Genomic DNA, 21,537 nt, shown 5'->3' with positions numbered 1-21,537 from the left:
TTCTACACTATGAATGTGGCGAAGAATCCAGATGGCAACGACTGCTGCTGTAAAGTTAATCGAAACTTGATGAGACCATGGCATCACTAAAGCAATAAAACTCCTGATGTCTCATACACTCATGTTCTTCTTATGCACCGAAAACTAGGGCAGTGAAGAAAGATTATTAGGAGCTCATTGCTTTCGAACTGTGGTATTGACGCACATTGTTGCAGAACCCATGGGCGGAGAACTGTTTTTATGAATCCATCATAACGTAACTTGGAGAAACAACTACCGTTAGAGCAGCAATTAAACTGTTTCATTATTTTGCTAAAGGGCCGATGACCTAGATGTTAGGCCCCTTTAAACACCGGGGTTTGATTCCCGGTACTGCCAAAAATGTAAGAATGGGAGGAGGGCTGGTATGTGGTTGAAATGATACATACAGTTCATCTCCATTCCGGGTGTGTCTGAAGAGAGCTGTACCACCTCGGGATGAGGATACGAGTCTACATTCAGGTCGCCCATACGGCGTCAACTCGAAAGACATGCACCAAGCCTCTTCATAGAACACACGCCATTATTTTTATCATTTTTTCCCGAATTATCTACCGTATATTTAAAGTTACAATCAATTTTACATTTATCCAAAGCACAATAGTAACATTCGTGTTATTCTCAAACTTAACACACCAGTTAAACGCCTTCATGACCCAGAACAACATCGCTGCTTGTAGGGACTCAACAACTACGTATCGTTAGTCACGGGAATGTTGAAGAAATCCTGTAGGAAGAAATTCCACCAATCTTCTGTTTTCCCCAGTCAGTAGCCTTTGAAACTTCATTAAATAAAAATTATGATTATTATTATTATCAAGTACTGTTTACAAAATTTATATACACCCCACATTCAGGTTAAGAAATCTCATGGTAATCGTGCTGTTGAGTGTAGATCCCTCCAACAAATTAAGTTAAATATGGTAATGGAGTTGTTCCGAGCGTTTAAATTTTGAGTATTAATCAGTTACTAGCAGAGAAGTTGCTTCGTCCCCTCCCAGTGTATATCCACACCTAATTAACTACTCAGTCTATTGTTATTCTGCCACCATTAGCACGCTACTGCGCCGGGGGAATTATATTAGTTTGTTACCGGGTAATACATCAGGCCTTTGATCATCATTGCACATTACAGCAAGCGACACGCACCTTGGCATTAGAAGCAAACATGACGTGGACATAAAGGTGCACCACTAAGGGATGGGGGCATCAGTAATCACGGTGAAGAATATAGGTGATAATAAAGTTGTTTTAGAGAAAGTGTCAGTACTTTCTCTTCTTATTGCTAACAATCCTAATTATAAATATGACCGGGCGAGTTGGTTGTGCGCGTAGAGGCGCGCGGCTGTGAGCTTGCATCCGGTAGATAGTAGGTTCGAATCCCACTATCAGCAGCCCTGAAGTTGGTTTTCCGTGGTTTCCCATTTTCACACCAGGCAAATGCTGGGACTGTACCTTAATTAAGGCCACGGCCGCTTCCTTCCGACTCCTAGGCCTTTCCTATCCCATCGCCGCCATGTGTCATATTTGTGTCGGTGCGACGAATACAGCAGTAGCGCGATCTATCGGAGATGATTGGCAACAGAGACACAAACCACATCACGACAAACAATGGTCGATGTAATGTTATTGTTGATCAATGTCATGAGCATTCTGTGTTGTAGGCCTTCACATTTAGTTTTCTGTCGACTCTGTAACATTAGGGCTTCTTACAAAATTAATTAATTGTAGCGTAGACTGTAGTTCCTTATTCCTTTACATACCAGTTTTAATTAAATTCCGTTTACCCATTTTCTCGTGACTCGTTGCTGATATGAAGGCCGTGAACCCTAACCTCGCCACATACAAAGGCATAAAATAAATAAATAAATATGGACTTAGCAACAAACATCCAAATTCATGAATATCTCTGTTATCATAGCCGGTACGGTAAAAATGTATAAGACATACAAATGATCAGGAATTTAATACTATATAACTTTAGTTATGTAGTATTTGTCGATAGGACCATTAATAACACAAATATTTGAGAATTACATTTTTGGCCTTTCCCTAAACTACCATTTCACTCAGCTAGAATAAAATGATTTATAGCTTAGATTGTAGCGAATTATTCCGCGAATTCGCATACCGATTTTCATTAAGATAGGACGACTAATAACATAAATATTTGAGAATTACATTTTATACCTTCACCAAAACTACCATTTCTCTCAGCGTGAATAAGATCATTTATAGCCTAAATTGTAGCGACGTATTTTGCAACTATGGGTGCCGATTTGCATTAAGGTAGGGCCACTAATAACATAAATATTTGAGAATTAAATTTTAGGCCCTCCCCTAAACTACCATTCCTCTCAGCGTGAATAAGGTTAATTATAGCCTAGATTGTAGCAACTTACCCCGGATTTTATATACCGATTTTCATTAAATTATCTTCAGCCGTTTTCTCGTGATGCGTGTACAGACAGATAGATAGACAGACAGACAGAAATTACTCGATCAAATGAAAAACCGCACATTTTCTCACGTTTAACGAACAGTACTACGCTGCCGATCTAACAATCCGAAGTTCCAGAGCTGGAATGACCAGGCCTCAGACAGCCGTGAACACTCCTCTGCCATTATTCCGCTAAATATGCACACTGCTCATTCCAATTAATGCCTCAGAGTAGGAATTGAATACCTCGAATGCTATGATGAATCAGTATGTTACCTACCAGTAGTATCAGAAAATTTATGAACCAGAGGATTAGCATGCTTAAGAAGAAAGTTATCTAACTCCCCAGCTACTTCCCGCCAATATTCAGGCAGGCTGGTATACTCGGTACGACCGGGCGAGTTGGCCGTGTGGTTAGGGGTGCGCAGCTGTGACCTTTCATCCGGGAGATAGTGGGTTCGAACCTCACTGTCGGCAGCCCTGAAGATGGTTTTTCCGTGGTTTCCCATTTTCACACCGGGCAAATGCTGGGTCTATACCTTAGTGGCCTTAATTAAGGTACGACCCCAGAATTTGCCTGGTGTTTCCCATTTTCACACCAGAAAAATGCTGGGGTTGTACCTTAATTAAGGCCAGTGCCGTTTCCCTCCCATTCCTAGGCCTTTCCTGTCCCATCGTCGTCGTAAGACCTATCTGTGACGGTGCGACGTAAAACAAATAGTATTTTATAAGGGCTCTGGAATATACTGTATTATGAAAGGTACAGGTCGACTGAGGATATATTTTAGGAATACATAGCTTTTGTTACTTCACCTCTTTACTATGTGATCTGTTCCGTTTGGAAACTCCTCCTTTATATATATTATGATGGCTCCATCAAGATTTCTAAATATTCATCTAAATCTTTGTTTCTGGTGGGTATGTTGAATTTAGAAATTATATACTCAATTAACCTCTTTTGAAAGTCAAATGTCATGAACAGGAACCACACTTTATTTATTTCAGTCAGGACAATTTTCCCAAAAGTGTGGTACGTCCAAAGCGTAAACCGAAAACTCACTGACTCATCACCATATCTCTGATATCCCTTAATGTATGAAGTACAAATTTCAACGAATAGTTGCCCTGGTACATTTAGTACTCACGAAGAAAGAATTTGAAAAAATCCAACTTCACTCCTCCAAAATCGTTGGCGATACAAAGTTACAATTTCACATAATGAATACTCTTTTATTTCCTTGATGTTAAATAAGTGATATCCTCTAACACTGCACTGCTAAGGGGTTAAATAGGAGATAGAACCAAACGCAAAAGTAGTCGTTCCTCCGGAACTACGTGATGTACGAAGTTAAAATTTCACGTAACAATTTCTCGTTTAGGTCTTAGATAGTAAATACGGTGTTGTTTTAGGGGATTGTATAATGATAATATCCGCGCTAATTCCAATGAACGTGCTTTTTAAATGGCTGCTGACATTGGGAAATATTGTAGATGACTTTAGTCTAATCAACATTCATCAACATTCCAAACAGTATGTCAGGAGAAGTCTGATATTTGTTACTTCCTTTACTCCTAAATCTGTTGATGAGTATTCGACCTCGGTTATTCAGTGCCCTCTCAATGACAATTATTACGAAATAAACAATTGTTGCATTTAATTCCCGGAAGTATCGACTTAGTCATCACAGATGACACAGCGGAGAGGTTAAACTTGCCGCTAGAGTTTCTCAGCTCCGTAACACTTTCAGGAATGCCACCGCACAAACTCGTCCTGAAAGTATGTGCAATTGTTATGCTCATCAGGAACATGAACTTGGACTCAGGACTAGTTAATGGAGTTCACATGGTGGTACCTGAACGATCTATAAACCTGGAAGTTATTAAAGGTGCTGGAAAGGGAAACCTTGTTTCCATGCCAATAATTACAGCAAATTAGTTCCTACAAATTCCAATATGCTTTTATCACCGAGCGAGTTGGCCGTGCGGTTAGGGGCGTGCAGCTGTGAACTTACACTCGGGAGATATTAGGTTCGAACCCCACTGTCGGCAGCCCTGAAGATGGTTTACCGTGGTTTCCTATTTTCACACCGGGAAAATGTAGGATATGTACATTAATCAAGGCTACGGCCTCTTTCTTCCTACTCCTAGCCCTTTCCTGTCCCATCGTCGTCATAAGACCTATGTGTGTTTGCCCAACTTGCAGCCAATTATAAAACCAATGCTTCTGCCTATGAGAAGACTGCTATTGCCGTTAATATTGGTACTTGCAATGGCAACAAACCAAACCCCCCGGCAGACTTTCAGTAAAATGGGAATCTGTCTACGCAAACCATTGTACACACATGTAACATTTAGCAGAGATAAAAATCCGGATGCCAAGTTGTTGTTAAAAGAAACATTATGAACAAGCTAAAAATAGTAGCACTACACTCTAAAACATGGCTTTAGTCTAATCATTTCATCAACATTCCGAACAGTATGTCAGGATAAGTCTATCGTTTAACTGATATTTGTTACTGATATCTGTTTTTTAAGGAAATCCTGCTGTGAGATTCTGGTATGCATATTTATTTTGTATTCAATGCTTAGTTGTATTTTTATAAAGACAAGAAGCTATTGCTGCTACAACCCACTGGTTTTATATTACTTTTGGAGTTAGAAATAATGTTTGAAGGTCTCGTATCATTTAATTTACATTCTATCATTACGAGTTAGACGAGGTCTGCGCGGTTTGATCACGTGGTATCAGCTTGCATTCGGGGGATAGTGAGTTTGAACTCCACTCTCGGAGCCCTGAAGAAAGTTTACCTGGATTTCCATTTTCACACCAGGCAAATGCTGCGGATGTACCTTAAATAAGGACAGAGTCGCTTCCTTCCCACTTCTGTCCCTTTCTATTACATCGTCGCCATCTGTGTCGGTGAGACGTAAAGCAAATAGTAAAAATAAAAAGAGTTAGTTGTTCTTCCACGGTCAAAATAACGTAATATCCTCTCACTAATAACGTCATGCACGATTCACAACACTCGAAAATACACTGAACATTAACCTCTTTTAGAATTACATAGGCTATCACTGCTGGTACACAAACTTGGCTACAGGCATTTGAAGCAGAGTGTGTTAGGTGGGTTATTATTGACAATTCCTGTACAATATTGGAATATTAGTGACTGTTTCCATGGAATTACTTGTTGTACTCCTGTTTGGTTGTTGTTGTTGGACAATTATGTTTTAACTATACTTTATTATTACACTACTGCAAGTGACCATTGCCACTGGAATATTTCCCAATTGCGATGTATTTGTTAATAATAATAATGATACCGAGCTCGATAGCTGCAGTCGCTTAATTGCGGCCAGTATCCAGTAGTCGGGAGATAGTGGGTTCGAGCCCCAATGTCGGCAGCCCCGAAAATAGTTTTCCGTGGTTTCCCATTTTCACACCAGGCAAATGCCGGGGCTATACCTTAATTAAGGCCACGGCCGCTTCCTTCCACTTCCTAGGCCTCTCCTATCCCATCGTCGCCATAAGACATATCTGTGTCAGTGCGACGTAAAGCAAATTAAAAAAATAATGATAATAATAATATTCTATATAAATAAAATTGTAACGACCGTAAGGACATTGACTATTTTGGCGAAATTTTCATTCATTTATCCGTTTCATTTCTAATAATGACAATCTGCATTTTTTTTTTTTTTTTTTTTTTTTTTTTTTTTGCTTTGGGGTCTGTCTGTATGTCTGTTTTACTGTTTGTTTGCTGAGTTCTTATAACAGTAAAACTATTCGATATATTTCTACCAAACTTCATATTTACAATCCACCTGCCCTTGGGTAGGTTTTGGGGCCAATATTATGTCTGAATACCTAATCTACTGGAGGTTTATCCGAAATGGAAACCATGATTTAGCACTCCCACAAAATATGCACATCCGAAATTAATGGAAATATACCATCCTTAATGGAAATCAATTTCTAAAACTTTTTCTCATGTGCTTAATTTCGATAGGAGGATTAATAAGGGAGATATCATTAACGGACGGTTTTTCAGCACAAGTCCCAACGGACTCGACTCGAAAGCGGGTGCGTGTAAGGTATATTTTGTATAATGTGAAAACTACTGAAGATATTCAAACCAAACTATATAACATCTACCTGTCGAAATATAGGTTTTAAGGTCCATATCATTTCAAATTCCCGGAATGGACTGAGGGTTTATAGGGAATCGGAACAATGATTTTTGTCACCCACAAAATGTACAACACCAACCTGACTGGAAATCGACCAACGTTGGACGAAATCCATTTCTAAAACTTTTTTCTTGTATGCATTTTTCGACAGGAGGATTCCTTATCTATCTATATAAATAAAATCGTAACGACCGTGTGTCTGTAGATTGACTATTTTTGCGAAATTTTAATTGAGCTGTCCGTTTAAGAGGTAATAATAACCATCTGCATAATTTTTAGCTTTAGTTTTCTGAAAGTCCTCATTTATTCCCCCGAAAATCAAGATTGCGGCACAATTTTTGGACTAGCTATAAAATTCAATTTTGGCAGAAATCGACGGAAATTTCTGTGATATTTAAATTTTTCAATTCTTACCTCCGAAGAATATAGAAATATGGAGGCAATTTTAATGACAATGCAGACCTTCATTTCGAGGTATTTCATAGATGAACGGTAAGTCCTATCACAAAATGGATGGCACAATCTCGGTTCAATTTGGAGTGATCTACAACTTTGTTCCTGTGATTTTATGTCATATCTCTATTCCGTATACGTTAGATTTGTCTCTATTTCTGGATTCTAAGTATCTTTTTTCCTTTTTGCACACTTAATTCATAATTTGAATCACTTAGAGGAGAGTTAGAATCATCAAATTCTACACGAACATTGGCCCAAATACTATGTTTGTAGCTGTCACATAATTATCCGGAAAGTAATACACTGTGAGACAGTCTTCCTCTATTCAACGTCTCTAACTCAATATTACCCACCTATAGATGAGATATGAGAAAATACCATAGGGCAAGCCATTTAGATTGTTAAATACGGCGTCTTATGGTACAATATGTTTGTCGATATAACGTGCCGCTTAGCAGCAGTTAATCAGTAAATGAAGGTCTGTAATAGAGTAAACATGCATATACTTTCATATGTGGATTTATATACTTTCACTGATATCGATTTGTAGTGGTTGAGAAAGAGTGTGTCTACTATTTAATCAGTACTCCCCACATCCACTTTGACTGGCAGTAGGAATGGGCTCCTTCCCCGACTCCTGTGTAACTGGCCTTAGTAAGGAGGGCCTGTCGTTTTCTCGATTTGATTTGCTGAATGCAAGGTACCATGCAATTTTGTTCAAAACACACCTACCCGATTGTGTTTTACTGTAGGCAAGTGTGCCTGCCATTATATAGAAATGTATCAATCTAAAAAAAAACTGGAATTATGCATAATGGCGTGCCATTTGAATGAAAACTCACCAACCCGGTGTGACTTGTTAGAAGGAAAAGGGACCTATCATTATTTTGATACCAGCACAACTCAAAGTTCACGTGCAGTAGGGAAGTTAGTGACATTATAATACAAAAATCCTCAACTGTAATCTGTCTGAAAGAAGGAAAGGTGGCCTGCCATTGTGACGAAAACTCCTCAAATCACCTGTGACCGCGCAGTAGGCAATGAGGATTGCCATTATAATGTAAACTTCCCAACTCACTTTTGAATGGCAGTAGGCAAGTAAGCCTGCCATTATCATCACAACTCCGCAACTCACACTTTGCATTGGAAACAATGTATGGGGACCTCCCCGTGTTGTTTCCCGGATAGCGCTAAGAGACATGCAATTTTAAAAACGCCTTATTCACTACATGTACAGTAATTTACTGTGATATTCGTATACAATTTAGAATACCGTAGCGACGCATGGGTACAATTACTACTAATAATAATAATAATAATAATAATAATAATAATAATAATAATAAAACAGTCAACGATCGATCACAGGACTTCCCACATTTTTCATGGCATTCTGTATGCTGCAGAACGTCTACGAAGATCCTTTCTACCACACTGCGGCTCTTCATCCACAACACAGCTCGATGAGCTACATTTCTAGAATGAATAAAGGGAACATATTGAAATATGCCGGGAAATTTCTCTAAATGGTGAAGTGGACTTACGAAGCAGTTCTTGTGTTTGTGAGAAGCTTCGCATAACATCCTCCAGTGTTATATTGAGAAATGGTACTTGCCTCTCTGCCAAGTACTCTTAAGAGTGCGATTTCTGAAGGAAAGGGCTTTATATTTCGTTCGGATCGGTAGGTTATAGAAAAAAAATTTATATCAGAAACTTCTCCCCTAATTGTGAAGAGAGGCTTTTCGTTTTAAAAAACGAGAGTCTGTTATATAATACTTGTCTGGGTAATTAAAGCAGATAATAAAGCGCTTATCACAAGCAGTTACTGCTTCTGCAGAGTTCTATTGTTTACTGTACACCAGCACTCAAAGTGACTGTGCGCGTCTGCACTAGACAACCTCTTTCATCGTTAGCCCAGTGTATCAGACATGAAGCTTGTTCCAAGTTTCATTGAATATTCAGGCTCATCTACAAAGGGTTTGTCCCTATATACAATTGTCAGTAGTTATCACGATAAACTATTTCACTTTAGGCCCATGTATTTTATTGTTGTTAATTTGCGATATCTTTGGTTACCTCCTGAGTTTCTGATTCTCTTCTCAGTCACCGTCCTTGTAAGTTACACCAGCAGGCACATTTAAGAAGCTGACGTCCTAGTATTGTTTCCACAGAAGGCGTGTATGTTGTAATAAATAAATCTTTTTCGTAATTCACATTGCTAGAACTAGTATTTCTTCTCTGTGCTTCTTCCATTAATAATTTCATTTATTCCCTTAGTTGGTCGGCGACGCGGTCTAGGGGTTGCGGACCGAGCTCGATAGTTGCAGTCGCTTAAGTGCGGCCAGTATCCAGTATTCGGGAGATTGTGGGTACGAACCCCACTGTCGGCAGGCCTGAATATGGTTTCCCATGGTTTCCCATTTTCACACCAGGCAAATGCTGGGGCTCTACCTTAATTAAAGCCACGGCCGCTTCCTTCCAACTCCTAGCCCCTTCCTGTTCCATCGTTGCCATAAGACCCATCTATGTCGGTGCGACGTAAAGCAACTTGTAAAAAAAGGGAGGGTTGCGGAGGGACCAGTATTCGAATTCCGGCCAGATCTGTATGGTTTAAATCGATCTAAGGGCTTGTTCAATATCCTCTCAGCCTACGCGAGAATAATTGACGAGCTATATGGCCCTGTTCTAGAACACGCGAGAGTATTCCGCGCTGTCCACGTGTCACCTCGTAATCTGCTAGCCTTGGGCCTGAGCAACGGTCGCTTGGCAGGTCAAGGCCCAAACAGTCTGCAGGACCGCGAGGTTTAATTTCTTTCTTTTTTGTTTGTTCGGTCAGTCAATCGGTCGGTCGGTTGGTTGGTTGGTTGGTTGGTTGGTTGGTTGGTTGGTTGGTTGGTTGGTTGGTTGGTTGGTTGGTTGGTTGGTTGGTTGGTTGGTTGGTTCTTCCCTATAGGTTAGTTTTCAAGTCAAAACTGGTAATAACGATATAAATAAATACATTCTTCGTGGGATTTTTAAAAAAGCCAACTTTGGTACATGATTCAAGAGCTAAATTAAACACCGCGGGAATCATTTGTGTATGTAGGCTATGCTCATTAACTTTTAGTCCTATGAAGCATGAGGCTGATACAATTTCTTGGCTTCTATCCTGATCAATCATAACCTTCATTCCCAGAAGAAGAATCATTCGATATTCACTCCGTAATTTTAGTAGCATGTTTGTGGAACATGAGTTGTTACAAACCTGCGGACATTTAGGCATTACGATTCATGTCTTAGCCAGGCGAAATAGGCATTAAATAAAATCAGAATAGGCACTCTCAAAATGTATGTAAACTATAATTGCTCTACACCCCGGTAGGGCCACAGCTGTTAACTGTGATTCACACGTGAACTTGGCCCTGTATTACGGCCAAATGCAGTCCCTCAGGCCTGTTCTATGCGGAAGGATTTATTCGATATTCCGTGTATCTGCGGTGTGTTGTGTATACGTGACAATGCAAAACACCCAGTCTCGCGGTTTGATTTCCCAACCTGACCGAGAATCCATCCCGAGAATATCTGACCAGAAAGCGTCGATGCTGATCATATTCAATTATTTAAAATTTAAATTATATCCTGAACAATTTCAAAACGGGTCACTAATTTGGAAGTGCTGATCTCGGTTATTTACATCAAATAATCAATGGCTATACCAAATGCAATACACTTCCAGCCCACATCCCCATACATTTCCCCGCCCCGCCCTAAACGCAACCGGTATATTCATCATGTGCCCCGTCCGCGTCTAACCTCACAACAACGCTCTATCTTCCACCGCTTCCCAACTCTTGGTAACTCACTTCCCGATATTGACATATTCACACATTTTGCATCCTTCAAACACAAAATTAAAAGTTTCCTATGAAGTCCTCTCCACGTTTCCATTTTCATCCGTCTTACCAACCCATGACCTTTCTTCATGCTAACTCTTTTACCGAACCTTGCCAGTTATCGTCGCCATTCTTGCTAGTGGTGGTGGTGATTATTGTTTTTAAGAGGATGTACAACTAGGCAACCATCCTCGCCATCCTTGTTACATTGTTATTGTTGATACTTAATATTGTTGTATACCCCGATTGTTAACTTATGATATTAAATTTGTCATATTATCGGATGTATCTAATAAATAAATAAATTATTGATGTCAATTCTGTGAAGAGAGGAACTGAAGCTACTTAAACAGTTTACTCTACAGGTACGTTACAATTGAACAGATGACTGCTAGCATTTCTCATGAGTTCCTGGTGGGGTTTTTCTTGAGTCGCATCGACACAGATAGATCCTATGGCGACGATGGGATAGGAAAGAGCTAGCAGTGCGAAGGAAGTGACCGTGGCCTTAATTAAGGAACAACCCAGCATTTAACATTTACAATGGTTGTTCATACCTTGGCTTACCCTGTTTAATTTTGAGAGGATCGCTTTGCTCCTACATTCAGATACCAACCACTGTCTTGGAATATCTCTAAGTCGTATAATACTAAATAATTTGCTTTCTCAGCGATTCCTCAACCGTTTCGGAAGTCCTTCGACCAATAATTTACGAATTCTTACCTTTCTAGTATACTTTTCGCTTTGGTTAACCAGTGCCTTTCTTGTATATTGTTCTTCTGATGATGGATTGCTGTCTTCAGAAGCTAACTACCCTCCCCTGTTTTAAATCGTGACCAGTATTTTAAATTTATTTTAAGAATATCTAATTCAATACTTTCTTCACATATTGCTTTTTCCCCACAATTTGCCGTAAAATTTGAGAGCCCCATTGCAGAACTTACTCACTGCCTGACTCAGCATCTTAAACTCTATCTCTCCCACCTATAGTTCAGCTCCATATAACTCTTCACTAAAGCTCGTAGAACATGTTTTTAATCGTATATTCTATGTTTGTTATCTTAAACTCTTAATGCTGCTAGACCTTTCCTATTTGCTTGTTTTAACCTGTTAACCTGTTAACCTGTTAACCCTTTCGCATTGTTTTACAAATCATTCGACTTAGAAATTAAATTTTAAGAAACTTTTCTTAGTACATTCTGTCACTGCATTGCTAATCTTTTGCATGCCTCCAGCCGTTAATTTCGTCAGCAAAAATTAGGCCTCGTATTTCATGATTTATTAAAACTTCTACAGTACATCCTAATCTTAGTATTTATTGTTTGGAGAGTGGGAAAACATTGTCAGCGGTAAATGTTTTCTGTGCCATCTTTTAAGGGAGAATGCAAAATGCAAGAACTGAAGAGGAAACAAATCACATGGATTCATAAAATAAGTTTAATGAACGAATTGCCTAAGGAGAATAGAGTATTGTATATTATTCAAAGAAATATGACTGGTTATGAGTCAGAAATGTCTAAACATCAGTTTCATAACCTACTAATCAATTTATAAGCATGACGTCATCGTCAAAACAGCGTTCAGAACAGCCATATGTAGCCTATATAACGATAACTTTGCGTCTGTTTAAGGTTGGACTGGGAAAAAATTCAAGTATAGAAATCCAAGAATTACGATCAAGGAGACTCGCCGCACTGACCATTCACACCTCCTACTCATTAAGATGAACAGTGATCGCTTGGTAGACCAAGGCTCGTTAGGGCTTCAGTGCCAGAGGGTACAAGCGTATGATATCAGTAGTATAATGTTAGTGTACGGGAAGGTAATTAATTTTTATTATATTCTGTTAAATAAAATTGCAATCACTCTATATGAATTATCAATCAAATGGAATTTTTCATTACTCCTTGGTAATTTATCATCATACCAATTATTTCCATTTGGATTTATTTTATTGTAAATGTACGAATACAAACTTCATTCAGATTTTACCACGTGATAATTAAATTCATACATGTTTTACCAACTCCGACGTGTTCGTTGTACTCACTGCCAAAATGTGATACAGTTTAATAAGAAACAGCAGAGGTTTAATCTAAGGTTGCCAATGTTATTACTTGCATTGCAAGGCATAAGGAAGGTCTAGCAATGCTATTCAACTGAGTTAAAGGTGTAACTTACAATTCTGGCCCCGAGATAACAACCAGAAAGCAAAAATAATAAGAGTACATATAGCAGGAGAAACCAATTTGTTGGAAGAAGTATCATTGGAGGACTAGAACCTGTGTCTGAATATACAGTATAAACTTTGGCTCATCAGCCACCGGCAATGATAATGCACCAAAGATATCGGATATAGAAGTACAATTACATACAAAGTAATGTCGCAAAGTACTTCTGTCTCAAATGATCGATCCCTTTCCATCTCATTGAAGACACGCCTAGTTCAACCTCTCATTTATTCCATCTTCCTGTATGGATCTGAAACATGGATTGTCAGCATTTGAAATTTTGTGTTGGTGATGAATAGTACGAATTTCGTGTACATAACATAGAAGTAAAGTGTCCATTTTAAGATACTGCAGTTCGAGAGTAATCTGTGAAACATACGCATGCATTGCTGACTTCAGTTCACTGGAGAGGAGAATGAAAGTATGGAATTTTTAAAATGACGTTTGTACATTTCTCTGGAAGAAAACCTCAGGGAAGGGCTCCGTTGCGATGGTGTGATGTGATCAAGATTGTCGCTGATCGTGCAGTCAATTCTGCTTAGAGGAAAGTACAAGAAAATAACAAGACTGTCTTTCACGAATATTGTCGTGGAGTATCGCATCCTCATGAAAGGGGAAATGAGAGAGAGAGGTTCAGCGCAAGAATTCATTCGTTACTAATACTATTACTAAGTGCTTGTATATCAATGTCTTTAATTACTATTTCAATGAACGTCGGAATTCCACAATGCTACCATTAGTGAGTTCCATAACATTTAAGAAAATCTACTGACACAGGTAGATTTCAATCAATCAATCAATCAATCAATCAATCAATCAATCAATCAATCAATCAATCAATCAATCAATCAATCAATTTAGCACTGTCACCTAGGTTGCCGACTTCGTATCAATTGTGTATCTAGTCTTTTGTTAAATGATTTCCGCCGTCACGTCCTTGCGATTCAGTTTCATATTTTTTTACATAGTAGGATATTAACTGACAAATTTCTCCAGGCTTGATTATTCTCTATCATTATAGACTGTTATGGCTCTCAACATTCAGTCTGTGTCTCAGAGAACCAGCTACATCTGCAACACTCTAGTAGTTTGGTATATACTACTTTCAAATGTCTTAACTTGAGGTCATACAGTCTTCAATGAACCCCTCCCGTGGGTGGGGGACGCAGACGAAGAATACACCCACGGTATCCCCTGCCTGCCAAAAAGGGGAATAAAAGGGTAACACCCACTGCGGGTGGGCGACGCAGATGTAGAATACCCCCAGTATCACCTGCCTGTCGTAAGAGGCTACTAAAAGGGGTTACCTTGGCGCAGACATGGATTACGGCTTGGTATCATGTGTAGAACACCCTGTGGATGGGAGGGGCTGAATATATTCACAGGTAATCCCTACCTGTCGTAGAAGGTGACTAAAAGGGCCATGTGGCCATCGGTATTTTATTTTTGAGGATTAGTTGTGGACCGATTCAAAATTCTTGATGTACGTGCTGTTCAGAGATGGGCCTCTTATGTGTGCGACTACGCCCGAAAGCCCGCTCGTGAACTCCCAGGGAGCCTGCGGTTGGGAGCGCCATGTGCCCGTGCAGCAGTATCCGCCTGACAACACAGGACAACACAGGACCCCGCACGGCCGAATTCTAGGAGGACGTATTATTATTCATTGTTTTTTATTTTCTCTATATTTATTACTCAGTACACGCTATGGGGTACATGCTATTCCGGGTGATTGGAGGAACGGAGTACTAGTGCTCATTGTTTCAATCATTCTTTATTAGGCATCGTCCAATATCGGACCCCTGGCAATACCTGCTACGACCAGGTGGGCATTGCCTTGGCTGCTTCCTTCGGCTACAGACGTCCCTGTTCGGATTGGGTGGCATTCAGAGAGGATGATTTTGGGCATGGATTCGAAACATCTTCAGCCTGCCCAAGGTGGAAGTCTTTAACTTTTGATTCCTTGAGGGTTCAACCCCCTGGGAAAAAGCGTAGCGTAAAAAAATGGGATCCAGCTTCCCTAGGATTCTGGTTGCTACCAGAACTGATGGGAGTGCCTTCAAGCTGGTAAAGTCTATTTTGTTTAGTAGGCACACAGAAGGTGTCTGCGTTGAACTGGAACATCTGAAAAAAATGCACAGCGGTAGTTTGTTGCTAAAGACGCGCACTGCCGTGCAAGCTGATCGGTTGCTCAGGTGCGACCACTTTAGTGATATTCCCGTCAAAGTGGAGGAGCACAGCACCTTGAATCTGGTTCGTGGAATTATCTTCCATCACGATTTCATCTTTAACACTGACGATGAGTTGATGGAAGACATGAAGCATCGTGGCGTGTCACACGTCCGGCGCATTACGCGCGAAGTTAACGGTGAAGACGTTGCCACGGGTGCGTTCATTGTCGCCTTCACATTGTCAGTGTTACCAGAAAATGTCAAGATAACAACATGTTGCTGCGGTATGAGGCGGTACATCCCGCCTCCCATACGCTGCTATCAATGCCAGAGGTTCGGGCATATGATATCTCGTTGCGCGAATCAGTCTGTATGTGGTACATGTGGCGGAGGAACTCACGGCGCGAAAGAGTGCACAACTCCTTACAGGTGCCCTAACTGGCCTGGTCATCATTCACCCCGAGATCGGAACTGTCCGGTATATCTCGGTGAGAAGAAGATCTAGGAGATCAAGACCCTGGATGGTCTTTCCTACCAGGAAGTGCGCCGCAAGTTCAATTATATGAATGCACCTGCTAAGGCGTTAAACTACATGAACATAGCACAGAGTCTTCCAAGTTCGTCTTTTATATATTCTAACCCTGTTGCGTTCGCTGCGCCCGAGACGCCTATTGCTCCTATGAGCAAAGCCGCAAAAAAGTAAAAGCTGGAAGGGGGGACCACCCCGCCTTCAACCACCAACAAATCTGTACCGGCTGGGACTCCTAAGCTGGTGCAGCAGAGGGGGAATGCCAAGACTCCCCCAAAAAGTGGGCGGCGAGAGCCGTTCCTATGCCGCCGGGAACGGCATCTTCGACCGGGGCATAGAAAATGTCTCCCAGCCCATCTAAACAAGAAGGCGGAGAAGTGGAGAGCCCTTACCAGGCGCTCCCGCACTTTTCCTGCGAAGGAGGGTATGAATCAGCGCCAGCAGGTACGCCTACTCTTAAACCGGCTCGCTCTCCTCGTAGGACGAAACCCCGCCCCCAAAATAAGTCGAATTTCTGGGTTTCGGTCCCCTCCTCCGTTGACAGCGGGATGGACGCCTCTACATCTACGGATGGAGATGTTGGTATCAGTGCTTAGGTTTAGAGTATAACCTAACACTCATCCTCTCTTAGTCCACGCTATGTCATTCTTACAGTGGAATTTTAACCGTTATGATAGACATGTTGCTGAGCTGCACTAGTTATTTTGTGAGTATTCGAGTATAGTCTGCATTCAGGAAACTAGTCTCACACCATCACATCACAGATCATCACACGGTCTTGAGAAATTTCAGACTATACTCGACAGAACGACATTATGCTAACCGGTTTCCCGGTGGCGTTGGCATTTTTGTTCGCTCTGATACCTATAGCGAAGAGGTTCTACTAAGGACCCCACTGGAGGCTGTAGCAGTTCACGTTCCACTGCCTGCCATGCCAACAGTGTGTAATGTTTATTTTCTTCCAGGCCAGCCTCTTTATATAAACGATATAACTGACCTTATAGATCAGCTTCCTACTCCATTCCCTTTTTGGGGAGATTTTAACGCCCATCACCATACATAGGGCTCTGTAACGCCTTTCCCAGGGGAAGGGAGTTGAAAAAATTAGTAAGAGAGCTGTATTTATGTATTTTGAATACAGGCGAACCAACTCATTTCAGTGTACGTTACGGCACATACTCTCGCATAGACGTGAGTCTATGCAACCGAACGCTGGCTCCACTGTTTCGGTGAAATACACACGATGATCTGTGACAGTGACCATTATCCCGTTGTTCTTACTTTGTTGAAACATAAATCCGTCGAGACGCCTCCTCGATGGATTCTTAAACATGCTGATTGGCCAAAGTTTACATCACTAGCTGTCATTAACGACGTGACCAGGCGGAGCGTAGACGGAGATATCAACTACATAACACAAGTTATCCTTGCTGCTGCTGAGGACTTCATTCCATTATTTTCAGAGTCTCCTCGCCAAAAACTCGTTCCTCGGTGGAACGAAGAAAATCCAGCAGCTATCAAAGAACACCGTCGCGCTCTTAAACGCTATCGAAGACAGCTTACTGTGACCAATGTGGTAACATTTAAGAAACTCAGTGCTAATGCGCTAGTTCTTATTCGACAGAGTAAGAAAACTTCGTGGGAGAGATATGTGTCTTCTATGAGGTCACATACTCCGTCATCTCAAGTGTGGACTAAAATACGACGTGCAGTATTTGGTTATCCAAGGTTCTTCTTCTGTACCAGGAATTTCTATTGCAGGTAAGATCGCCACTGAACCGCTCTTGATTGCTAACCATTTAGCCAGTCATTTCGCGTATGTGTCTAACTCCGGGAATTGCCATCGTGATTTCCTCGCTCTGAAGCAGGAGGCAAAACTTCATTACCTTAGTTTAGCCACTCAAGTTTAAGAGGACTATAACGTGCAGGAGGTTACAGACCTCTTTGTCTTATTAATGTTTGTGCAAGCTATTTGAGAAGATGGTAAATCGTTGACTTGTGTGGTATCTGAAGAAACGAGGACATTTTTCTTAGTACCAATGTGGTTTTCGACCACTTGGTACGCCTGGTGAATTCTATCCAGGATGCATTTTTTCACAAACAGCATTTGGTTGCTGTTGTTTTGACTTAGGAAAGGCGATATGGTATCCTCTCAATCCTGCATCAATGGAGATTCCGAGGTAACTTGCCGATATTTATTGCGAATTTTTTGTCCCTCCGGTCTATTGTGTCCGAGTAAGGAGGACATATTTGCAATACTTCATTCAAGAAAATGGAGTCCCACGGGGATCGCTTCTTAGTGCCACTCTGTTCGCGACTGCCAAAAAATGTATTGCCGCTGCTGCTCGTATAGCGGTAATACCGTCGCTATATATGGACGATTTTGCTCTGCATTATAGCCCACACAATAGGGCAGTCGCAGAGTGGCAATTACAGCAAACTATTGGAAGAGGGAACAGTAGACTTTGGAATATGGCTTTCGGTTTTCAATCGCAAAGACCTCTGTTGTACATTTTTGCCGGAAACGCACTCTTCACTCGCATCCTGAGCAATATTTAGGAACAAGTCGCTCTTCCCGCAGTTGATACCGATTTTTGGGCTCCTTTTCGATAGCAAATGGGTGGGAGCCACATGTGCGGCAGTTAAAAGTACAATGCACTAACAAATTGAATATTTTGAAGTTTCTTAGCAGTATTAATTGGGGCGAGGGGTGACCGCACGGTGCTCCTACGATTTTATAGGTCACATATTTTATCAAGGTTGGACTGCGGTAGTGTAGCATGTGGATCAGCGGGGGAAAGCGTCCTTGCGAAACTGAATAGCGTCCACCACAGCGGGGTGTGGTGGCAACGGGACCTTTTCGTACAAGCCCCATTGCTAGCCTCCTCGCTGAATCTGGTGTGCCGCCTTTACACCTGAGGTGCCAGCAGATGCTTCTGTCCTATGCTGCAAATTTGCGACAGTTGCCACTTCACCCAAGCTATACTTGCGTATTTCACAATGGAAACCGTCGGCTGTACGCCGCTTACCCTCGAGCAACGCGGCCAGTTTGAATACGCTTGGGTAGCAGTCACAGACTCTTTGATGTACCTTAGGTTCCCTACCTTGTCAGACAATCAAGTGGGGTACCTCCGTGGATAATACGACGACCTGAAACAATCCTGGATCTGCACACTGGCCCGAAGGAAAAAACGGATCCTCGATTTATCGGAGGCTCTTCCTGTCCGTTGTTGGCCAGTACCCAGGTTCAATCGTTGTTTACGCGGATGGTTCGAGGGCAGAAACGAAAGTGGGCTGTGCTTTCGTTGTCGGCAGTGATAGGTTACTTTTCTTACTCTCCCGGAAACCTGTAGTGTGTACATAGCAGAGCTCTGTGCTATCTGTAAAATTCTGCGGTACCCACTGTCCGATGAGCGCCGAAACATTCTGCTGTGTACTGATTCCTTTAGCTAGCTACAGTCTATTGATATCTGTTTTCCTCGGCACCCCCTGGTGTAGCGGATCCAGGACCTGCGGGCCGGGTGTTCGGATGCCGGCACCAGAATCGCGTTTGTGTGGCTCCCATGTTGCATGGGTGTAGAGGGAAACGAGTTAGCTCATAATGCCAAGGAGGCACTTGCATTACCTCCGTTGCCGTACAAGTTTCCAGCAAGTGATATTCGCTCTCACCTGAGACTTTTGATTATGCCCCATTGAGAGACTGAGTGGCAGGCCACTCCACTTCCAAACAAGCTGAGAGCGATAAAAGGTACAACGAAGGTATGGAAGACTTCCCTTCCGGCTTCTCGGAGGGAAGCAGTGGTATTATGTCGTCTTGGGATCGGCCACGGTGTAGTAAACGCAGTCCTATTTATTGAAAGAAGAACCCCCTTCGGTGTGTACTTGCGGTGATCGTCTTACCGTGGTACACATCCTTACGGAGTGCGTGGACCTGGTCGATCTGCGTCGTAGTCTAAAACTCCCGAGTACCATCTCCCTCATCGTGTGAGATCTCGAGCACTCAGCAGACCTCGTCATCCGTTTCTGAGGGATAGTGGTTTGTTTTATCGCATATAAACATCGTGTTTCGTATTAGTCTTTGTACTATTGTTCACTAAGTTTTGTTAATTTGACCCCGTTTAATTTTGTGTTTGTATATTTTAATGTGCCGGTCCCGTGGTGTAGGGGTAGCGTACCTGCCTCTTACCCGGAGGCCCCGGGTTCGATTCCCGGCCAGGTCAGGGAATTTTACCTGGACCTGAGGGCTGGTTCGAGGTCCACTCAGCCTGCGTGATCAGAATTGAGGAGCTATCTGACGGTGAGATAGCAGCCCCGGACTAGAAAGCCAAGAATAACGGCCGAGAGCATTCGTCGTGCTGACCACACGACACCTCGTAATCTGCAGGCCTTCGGGCTGAGCAGCGGTCGCTTGGTAGGCCAAGGCCCTTCAAGGGCTGTGGTGCCATGGGGTTTGGTTTTGGTTTTATATTTTAATGAGTTTTTAAAAATAGTAATTTGCATTGTATATTATTGAATTTTAAGGCAGTCTTCTGCCTGCTGTCATTTCCTGATGGATACAGTACTTTTGCATCCATCTCTTGGCACAGCCCAGAGTAAAGTGTAGCTTCTACCGAAGTCCCAGTCAACATCCATAGCTGTGAAAATATGGAAGCTGCTGGGGTATGGGTAGTGCTGAGTAATGACATTCGGAGCACGACCAGTGCATCTGAGTGTTATGAAAGGTGCTGCTCATAGTATCAGTCGTGCTGCAATAGTACTTTCTGACCCAGTGAGGAAAGCAATGGCAAACTACCTCACTCCTTATCTTGCCTAGTACGCCTCATTTTGGTGCTGCCATTGGTTTTTGGGGTTTCCATATAACCGCATAACCTTTGGTGGTGCTATTTGAGGATCAAACCAGCCTCTGGGCTGATGACCTAACAGAAAGACAAAGCAGTCTTATTGTACCATAACCTATCATCTTTAATTCTACCGAAAGTAAGGCATTGCGAATTAGATCTCTGATTATTTTAAATTCACCATTATTATTCAACTTAATTTGTGTTAAATTCTAGTCAGTGGATACTTTTTAAAATTTTAATTATCATATCATGTCGTCCGCCTCGTACCATTAGGGGCCGATAAGATTATATCTTAGGTCCCTTTAAACAACAAGCATTATCATCGCTATTGCTATTTTGTTTTACGTCGCACCGACACAGGTAGGTCTTATGGCGACGATGGTATATGAAAGGCCTAGGAGTGGGAAGAAAGTGGCCGTGGCCTTAATTAAGGTACAGCCCCAATATTTGCCTGGTGTGAAAATGGGAAATCACGGAAAACTCTCTTCAGGGCTAACATTATCATCATCATCAATGATACCTTCGTCTCCTGCGTATCTCTCGGCTTCTCTTTCACGATATGACCTAGTCCATCCTTACCCTTGGTAACCTACCTTCCTATGTTTGGCGAACATAACTCCACAAGACGTTTCATAAGCACAGCTTCAACTATCGATTCAATTTCTAACGTGTCACTTCTCTCTTAATCTCTAGCAATTGTTTCCACCAGTCTGCACCAGCCATCGGTTTCTATACATTCATGTCTGTTATCCCCAGTTTGTGAACAAAAT

The sequence above is a fragment of the Anabrus simplex genome, chromosome 1, assembly GCF_040414725.1.
Source record: "Anabrus simplex isolate iqAnaSimp1 chromosome 1, ASM4041472v1, whole genome shotgun sequence".
Taxonomy (NCBI): Eukaryota; Metazoa; Arthropoda; class Insecta; order Orthoptera; family Tettigoniidae; genus Anabrus; species Anabrus simplex.
This window is presented reverse-complemented; position numbering follows the sequence as displayed.